We start from the raw sequence: 9,939 nt of genomic DNA on the forward strand, positions 1-9,939 counted from the left end.
AAAAAGAAAATGGGAATGAGACTTGCATGAAAATCCCTTGTTGCCTTGCATGAAGTGATTGTGGCATAAAAGGAAAAAGGTTCTCTCAATGTGTTATCATCAATGCTATCATGCAAATGTTTTAAATAAAGATTTGCAGATTTCTTGAGTGCTTTTCCAAGGCATCATTTATTGCCATCAATTTAAACTCTGGCTGCATCATCTGCGTTTTCTTCAATTGCCCAATGGATTAAGCAATTGAGAGAAATGAGACTGTAGCTTTGCTCTTCTCTCCTCCTTTGGCTGAGCCAAAGAAACATAAAGAGGCTTGCCTATGACAACCTTCTTATTCATTTCTGCCAAAGCTCGAGATGCTTCATCACGGGATGAGAATGAGACAAATCCGAAACCTTTACTGTATCCATGAAAATCCCTCATTACCTTGCATGAAGTGATTGTGCCATAAATAGAAAACAGTTCTCTCAACTTGTTATCATCAATACTATCATCCAAATGTTTTAAATAAAGATTTGTTCCGGATTGCCCCCTTAATTCAGATTTTTTCAGTGCTTTTCCAACGTACAATTCCTTGCCATCAATTTTCTTGCCATTTAAACTCTCAACGCACTTTGCTGCATTGTGTGCATTGGAAAAATTGACAAATCCAAAACACTTTGACTTTCCAGCTTCATCCCTCATCACTGCTACACTGGTAATTGTTCCATACCTTCCAAAGTAATTCCTCATATCCTCATCATTCATGGAGTCTGGTAAATTATTAACAAACACATTTTTAAACTTGGCTTCTCCATTTGTTTGTTGTGACTCTGAGTCTGAGTCTGACTCTGGCTTTTTCATGAATTTTGTTTGTTGTGGCTCTGGCTTCTTCTTTTTCATGAATTTTAATTCTTCTCGCTTTTCCTTTTTCATAAAAGGGGCAACATAAATAGGTCTGTCGTTTATCAACGCACCATTCATACATTTTATTGCGTTTTGTGCTGCTTCGTCTTGCTCAAAATGCACAAATCCATAACCTTTGGATTGCCCTGATGCATCATCTATTGCGATCTTAGAAGAGAGAATGGGTCCGAACACACAGAATTTGTGATAGAGGGTTTTATTGTCTACTGCTTTGTGAAGATTCTTAATAAATATGTTTGCGGATCCACACTGGCGGATGCTAGGGTCACGCTGTGAGTACATTATTCGAATAGGCTTTCCATTAAGGGGTGTAAAATTCAAGCTACGTAAAGCCTCGCTGGCATTTCCAGCAGTGTTGTAATTGACATAGCCATATCCGAGTGAAGTCCTTGTCAAGGCATCTCTGCAGATGCGAACACTGACCACGAGGCCAACCCGTTGGAAGAGTTCCTGAATTTGGGCGTCGCTAACATTCCTCTCCAGATCCCCCACATACAGAGATTTGGGCCCCACTGGTATATTCTCCTTCTCCTTCTGGTTGCCATTCTTAAAAACTCCCTGAGATTTGGTCCCTACGGATTCGTTATTAATAACCCTCTGAGATTTGGGCCCTGCTGATTCATTATTAATAACTCCCAGAGATTTGGGTACTGATTCATTCTCGCTGCCATTATTAATAACTTGCATATTGTGGCTGCCATTATTAGTAACTGCAGCTTGCATATTGTGGCTGCCATTATTAGTAACTGCAGCGTGTTCTTCTTGGGATTGGACCTTAACAGCAGCAGCAACTGCCATTGATGCGTCTTTGCTTTTATTTCTGCTTTCTTGGGATTGGACCTTAACAGCAGCAGCAGCAACTACCATTGATGCGTCTTTGCTTTTATTTCTGCTTTCTTGGAATTGGACCTTAACAGCAGCAGCAGCAACTGCCATTGATGCGTCTTTGCTTTTATTTCTTCTTTCTCTTGAACCACAGCTTCCAAACCAGACCCTTGGATCAAAATAAAAATCCAGACCAGACCCACCTTAAAGATATCGAAATAAAAATCCAGACCAGACCCACCTTAAAGATATCGAAATAAAAATCCAGACGAGACCCACCAATTGAATTCAATTTGAGTGGTGATATACTTGTTTAAATGTGGTGGAGTGGAGTGGATTTATATAGATAGATGTGGTGAAAGTATTGTGCCGGGCCGATCTTTCCAACTGTTATCATGCGTCGGCCTTTCCATTTGAATTGGAAATGGAAGATTGAATGGAAAAAGCGTCTACATTTCCGGTAATCTTCTTTGATCGTTAAATATGGGCCTTGACACGATACACAAAAAAATAAAATATAATTAATAATAATATAAATTATATTAATTAAATAAATATATTTTGTAATAATTAATTAATTAAACATATTTTGTAATAATTAATTAAATAAATATATTTTGTCAATAAATATATTTATGGAACTGAGACTACCCAATGACAAACTGTTGGACTCTTGGATCACGGATTCCCGAATGACTTTTAATTTGTCATTATATTATTTTTGGGTTCATTTTTTAGTTCTCGATCATTTTATCTAAGGGATAAGTGCGCCAAAAATATTTGCAAAACTAGTCCTTGATGCGAGTCCTACGAGTGCCACGCTTAATCTTCAACATCCAATGAGAACCTTCCATGTGTAATATTTTGCTACATCATCTTTATCATGTTACTACCACATCATCTCCCATGTCATATTTCTACCACATTTCATACCACGATATTGTCATGTGTGACTCAAAAAGTGCCACTTAGTCACCTAAAGGGGCCAAATCCACCTGCAACATGCCATGTCCGCGGGGTTTCATGTGTCATCCTATAACGTCACCACCATGCGTAATAACCTAATTGGGCTGCATCATCTCCTTGCAATGTCATGTGGGCTTACCACTCGCCATGGGGGCTTTAGAAGGGAAGAAATACCATACCACGTGCTATCATATTAGGGGATATACATTGAAGAAAAAATTACATAACATAGTGAGCATATAATAGGGGGTAAAGGGTTTTTATATTGGTAGGTATAAATAATGGAGCTCAAAGTTATTGAAAAAATATAAAGGGATATAAAAGATGTTAATGAAAAAATGGACACCTACAATATCAAGTGAAATTAGGTGTTTTTCAAATTGGGAAGGTGTATTAGGTTCATATAGGCAGGGGATAAAATAATGTGATTTTTAGAGGTATTTTCCACTATGTAGTCAAATTAAGGGTATTTGTTTCTATGCCACGAATGCATGTACTATATCAAAGATTCATTGAGTGAATCCCCCATGTTACACGTTGCCCATTGCTTATGTTTCCACATCGTTAGGCCGGGGGATCAGATGAGCACTTGGCTGCATAGGCCAAGCACCCTACTACTAGGGGTTTTGATTGTAAGCCTTGCTAGCCATTGCTTGCTACCTCTGTGCTTCCACCTTTTCATCTTTGGTGTTGGTCTGGACAATGTGAGACCAATAAAAGAATCATCATCAGCTGGAATCTTGCTTGAACTACCAAAATTCAACCTTAGTTTTTTTTATTCACGGGGAGTTAGATCGAGTGCCATATACCATTGGAAAGGTCTTCGAGAGGAATATGCAACAAAATACTTATTTTCCTTAGTGGAGCTAATGGCACCACCACTTGGAAACACTCAAAACCATTGGTTTTGAAGATCTAATGGTTGATCGCTCTCCCCCTTGCTCACTCTCCATCTTCAATATCTTTGTACACATTTTATCTCATCTCCAATGTTTGCTTACTCTCCCCCACTGACGTTAATGGAAAAGATGGATAAGGTACTCCCCCTCTTACCATTATCCCCTTAAAAGGATATAATAGGTTGTTGATATTAATTTTCAACTCATAGTCTTCCCTGAATTTGGTTCTTCTTGAGTCATTATATCAATCTTTGTACATATTTAGATGTTTTCCCTCTTTTCTTGAGAAGAAATGCAATGAAGAAAAGAGTGATACATCACTCCAAAATTCTACCTTAAATACTCAAAAGGTCATCAGGAAAGAGGTTTGGTGACGATAACAACAACTTGTTCCTTGGTTGAGACATATTCTAACTTCATGATCTATCAAGCACTTGTTTTTTAATAAAATGGTGCTTTATGGGGAGATGCTTGGTTTTTAAATGAAGAATAGGATTTTTTGGATATGCTAATTACACTTGTGTCATCACAGATGATTGGAATGGGTTTATCATAAGTAACTTACATATCATGTAGATTTTGTTTCAACCATGAAATCTGACTAAAACTAGTTGTAGCTACTATATATTCAACTTCAATAAAAGAAAGGAATATAGATAATTGTTTTTTCCTCAAGCAATATACTAAGTGATTCCATCATTGCTCTTACTAATTATTGCATGGATCTATTGCTTCTTTCAACCACACCACTTGGAGTCTCAGTTCCTTCGAGCCCACATAAATTTGTGTGAACTAGTTGTAGTCGCCTACTTGATGAATTTTCTTTGGGTTTGAAGGGCACTCAGATTTTCTTTCCAATTTGACATTATTTACAGATTGTGTTACTTGGCTTGGAAATTTCTTGCAAGTCCCATACAACTCATTTTTTTTTGAGCTTCACAATATGGTCAAAATTTAGGTGTCATAGTTTGTTGTTTTAGCTTGCCATCCCAACTCCTGGCCTTATGGGGTGAATAATGAATTTCGATGTTGAAGATTGTAATCTAACTCGAAAATATCTGATGTATTTTAATTTACAATGCTCATAAGGTCTCAGATCTATATTTTTATAGAATACAGTCACATCATATGGTTTCATGCAATTCAATTTAAGCTGCAAAGAGCTAAGGAATCAATCTATATTTGGGTCATTTGGGCAAGATTACTTGTAAGAAAAAAAAAAAAATCATAAAGCTTGATAGTTGGCCTTGCCATATCTGATCAATCCAGTAAAATATAAATAGGAAAAAGAGATTGGCATTTTTTGGGGGAAAGTAATATTTGATCATCTGTGAAGTTTGTGGTCTCCTTTCCCAATAGATATCATTTCCACTTCTTGACATCTGTTACCAAGGCATAGATCCCATTGTCATAGGTAAAGAGGTTAAGGGTTATCCCATGAAATACTTCAGAATGGTAACATGCATGCCTTCTTCCTTATAATATGGATTTGGAGCTAGACTATATGTTATTCCAAAGCCAAGATAACTTCATGTGAACTTTAGTTGGCACAATTGAATATTGTAGAATAATGTTATTGGTGATCTCCAAGTCTTCTTGATTTGTTGCTTGCTTGATTTGTTCAATAAATTATTTTATCTCTTGCATGATGACATCCTTGCCTCTTATTTCTCCAAGTGAACCCACATAATGAACTTTATGTTTATGTTCCAAGGACTCTAAGCCACTATGCAATCAAACATAAGGAGCTATGGTGTTGGTCACTTGTTCACTAAGGTGGGTGTAGTTCCAAGTATGTAGTCTCAACTATGCTTTATCCACCTCAACGGCTATATTGTCCTTCTTGACTAGATTCTCAGGAACAGTTGGACACTTGAAACCCCAATCTTGTATCAAATATACACCTTTTCTCGTAACCTTTAGAAGTTTCACGATATCTTGAGATTGTGGTTTTTAACACCATACAGAAACTACTTGCATACGAATTCTAGAAACATAAAATAAACAATGGCAAGAGCATAAAACATAAAATAGATATGCATGAAGATTTTCCCTTGGATCCCAAAACCGAAACTACCGGATTAATTTTTCATTCTATTTCTTTCAATATTATAATACATATATATATGCATGTCGAAGCATCCATAAACCGCAATACATTAACCTGGATTAGAACATAATCGTAGTTCCTTTGACCGGGTCTACAAAATGCAATGGACAGAAAACCATCATGCCCAAAACCATGTGAAAAATCCATGCAGAAAGCCATAGGTAGGTCCACCCACCTAATATAGGGTCCAGAAAAAAATTCTCAGGGTGCTGCCCAGGACCCTATGTAGGGGAGCTACTAACCCCTTTGTTAGTGCCTAGTGCAATGTATAGGGGGTACTGCTAGCCACCCACGAGTGGGGTAATTGTGGAAAGAATATAACACAAACCAAAATTCTCCCACTTGTTGTTTTCTTTCCACAGGGGGGCACAGGAGAGCTTAGTCATTGATCCAGCCCTGTAACTCCCATTGTTTCTCTACACCAAGAGAACTTCTCAGTGCTCACAGACTTTGTCAATGCATCTGCAGTATTCTTCGAAGTGTCCACCTTTACCAGCAACACATTTTTGTCCTCAACCATATCCCTCACAAAGTGATATTGAACATAAATGTGCTTTGTCTTTAAATGATAAGCAAGGTTCTTTGCTAAGAAAATTTCACTTTGGCTGTCACAGTCTATCCTTATAGCTCGTTGTATTAACCCCATACTTGAACACAATCTTTGCAACAAACTACTTCCTTGCCTGCATGAGTGGTAGCCATGTATTCTTCCTTTGTAGTTGAAAATGCCACTACAGACTATCTCTTATTCATCCAACTGACTGCACCTCCAAATACGTTAAAAACATACCCAATTGTATATCTTCTTTGATCTAGATCTCCAGCCTAGTCTACATCAACAAATCCATAGATGTCCAAAACTCTGTCCAATCTTGGTATTCCTTGGTAGCACAAACCATAATCACTAGTGCCACGCAAATACCTGAAAAACCCATTTCAATATTGTCTAATGCTCATTCCCTAGTTTTGACATAAACCTTCTCAATACCCACACAGCATGTGCAATCTCTGGTCTAGTACAAACCATTGCATACATCAGGACCAACTACACTTTCATATGGAACATGGGACATGTCTTCTTCCTCTTCTTGTGTCTTCAAACACTGTTCAGCTGATAAATTTACACCTACAAGAATAGAAACCTTCATCAGTTTACTATCCTACATATTAAATCTATACAATATTGTCTAGACATACTTCCTATGGTTTAACCAGAGCTTCCTCTCTGCCCGATATCACTTAATTTCCATGCCCAAAATATAGTTTGCAGCACCAAGATCTTTCATGTCAAATTTCAAGGACATTTGGGTCTTCAAATCCTAGATAATTTCTTTGTCAATTCCAACCAGCAACATATCATCCACATATAAGACCAGATAAATAACATGGTCACCAATTAATTTAAAATAGACACATTGGTTTTCTTTGCTTTTGGTGAAGCCAAGTCCTCGTATAAATGTATCAAATTTATGATACCACATTCTTGGTCATTGTTTTAACCCATACGTAGACGGTTTTAACTTGCATACAAGTTATTTCTTACCCTTCATCGCAAAGCCTTTAGGTTTCTTCCTGTAGATCTCTTCTTCAAAATCCCTGTGAAGAAATGGTGTCTTCACATCCATCTGTGCTACCTCAAAATCAGAATCATCAACAACGAATAAAAATAATCTAATAGAAGCTATCTTGGCAACATGAGAAAAAATATCACCAAAATCAATTGCTGGCACCTAGGAATAACCTTTTTCTACCAACCGAGCTTTGTATTTCTCCACCTTGCCTTTTTCATTCATCTTCTTCTTAAACACCCATTTGTTGCCAATGGGTTTCCTTTTACCCGAAAACTCCACCAGATCCCATGCCTAATTTTTGTGCAAATATGCCATTTCATCAACCATGGCCTCTTTCCAAAGTTTTCCATCCTCTAAATCTATTGCCTCCCTCATAGTTTTGGGATCATCATCAGTAATAGATAAAGAAAAATTTGAACAGAATGTAGATGGACTATACCTTTTTGGTTGCCTTCTTTCTCAAACTGATCTTCTCACAACTGGAGTTTGTGACTCTTCATCTTTTGATTCCTCTTCTGTTTTGGAGTCATGTTTGGCCAATTCAATATCTTTGAATTGTCAATCATAATTTGTCAGCCAGGGTACGTAGACTGTTGAAGTATATGTGCACAATACGTGCTAGAAGTTATTCGATATGTTGTTATGTAATTGTTAGGATCTAAACTTAATATGGAGGTGGTGTTTGTTAATTATGTTAGAGTTACAATCCTTGGAGTTATTAGCTAATTTCTTGGAAGTTTAATCTCTATCTAATTAGTTCATGGATGATATGAGAGTGATCCTACTTGTATTAGATTGTTTTGAGATTTTTGTTCTTGACTCTTTATGCTGCAACTTCTAATTCAATGATCCAAAATGGATCCAAATACCATCTAAGTCTTCAAAAATCGCTTAAAATATAAAAACAATCGCATGAGAAAATAGTGGAAAACAGGCTTATCGGCGGTCAATGGAATGGTGCACAGGAGTTGTTGGATCTGGTCGATCAACGGTCCAGAGTCAATTGTGCTATCACATCGTTGATATATATATATATATATATATATATATATATATGTATGTATGTATGTATGTATGTATGTATGTATGTATGTATGTATATGGCCTGAGGATCAATGACATGCGATTGCGATATCACAATATTGCATCGGAGCTATGCATAGGAGCGGGGTCGATTATGACTAACACTGCGATAGACCAGACCCAACAAAAATATAAATGCTATTCATAAAATTTGAGACCCGTCAAATGACATTTTTTAAATGTATTTTCATGTATTTCGTTTATTAAATGAAATACAAGGGGAGTGCCGATGCGATGAAAAGTGGACCCAAAAGGGTTTGGGAATGAAAATGAATAATATTTCAAATCCGCCCCAAAGCCATTTTTATAGGATTTTAATGTTTTTAATGTATTCCACTAAACAAGTTCGATTTCGGGAGGACCAAAAGCGATAAGTGGTTTGGGCTAGGCTCCGCTTGAGCCCATACATTGGCTGCCACGTGTCTAGGCTGAGGAGAGAGAAAACCACCCTTATCGGGTGATTAACCGCCATATGAAAGGGCCGCTTGAAATGAACCATAGCCGTTAGATCTGGGAGATCCCAGATCAACAGTGGAGATGCGATGTCGACATAAAGGCGGATCCGATAGGAGTATAAGGCGGAATTATGGATGTTTGAAGTTCGATGAACAATGTTTTGGCAGAATTTTCCTATGTTTGAATGTAGTTCTCTATGTAAACAGAGAATGGTTGTTTTAGGGATTTCAAAGGCCGGATGCACTCATCCATTGCAGAACAAGTAGCCACCTCCCCAAAAGGAGTTATGCCATGATTTCTAATGCTTAGAAGAGGGATTTGAGCAGACAGAGGCAGGGAGGTAGAAAGCCAAGAAGAGGAAATGAACAGACAGCGCCAATTACCTTTAAAGCCACAGACAGATAGAAAATGGAGGCAAGTAATATTGGAGGAAGTGCTGAGACAGAGTAAAGACAGAGATAGAGAGTGATAGAGAGAGTCTTTGTACTCAGAGAGGCATGAGGGGTTCAATAAAGACTCTTGTTGTTGTATATGTTGAGTGTTAAGACTCAAATTGAGCTCATACTATTGTAAAACTCTGCTTCTGAAGACATAATATAGAAGTCACCACAGAAGGCTGGACCAGGAGATGTAGCCTAGCAGTGTTGGGTGAACTCCTTATTAAATTTGTTGTGTTTATGTGTGTTGTCTATTATGCTTCTTTACTGCTTCATTGTCTATGTATTTCTCAATCTTATCGATCCATTGCATAAAGTAACATAGGAAAATCCATGCACATGAGTATGTAATACCTTAATAATTGTCTAAGATCTCATTTTTAGATCAAGTGGTATGAGAGCTTTAGGTTTGCTAAGGTTAGACAAGCTTGTGATGGATTGATGAATGCTAACTAGGTCAAAGCTCAAATTATGAGAAGGAGAATTGGTTGAGGCTAACCCAGAAATTGGAAGATTCTATCCTAGGAGGAAGATGACAGAAGAAATTCCCTTGGAATTAGACTCTCGGTTCATGTGGAGTTTCATGACCATGAGACCCATGGTAGAAGAAATGTACCGTGAATTTAAGAAATGCCAAGGGGAAAGCCCTTCAATATCTCAAACAGGAAAAGGGGTAGAGGAACCTCTTCTAG

The 9,939-nt window shown here is 37.5% G+C and overlaps 1 pseudogene; it reads right to left on the minus strand.

Moving 5' to 3' along the window:
• Positions 1 to 213: 213 nt before the first annotated feature.
• LOC149145885 (polyadenylate-binding protein 8 pseudogene) lies at positions 214 to 1,836 on the minus strand (annotated as a pseudogene).
• Positions 1,837 to 9,939: the final 8,103 nt, after the last annotated feature.

The sequence above is a fragment of the Pinus tabuliformis genome, chromosome X, assembly GCF_031772625.1.
Source record: "Pinus tabuliformis cultivar Carrire ecotype Pingquan chromosome X, CPIR1, whole genome shotgun sequence".
NCBI classification, from domain to species: domain Eukaryota; kingdom Viridiplantae; phylum Streptophyta; class Pinopsida; order Pinales; family Pinaceae; genus Pinus; species Pinus tabuliformis.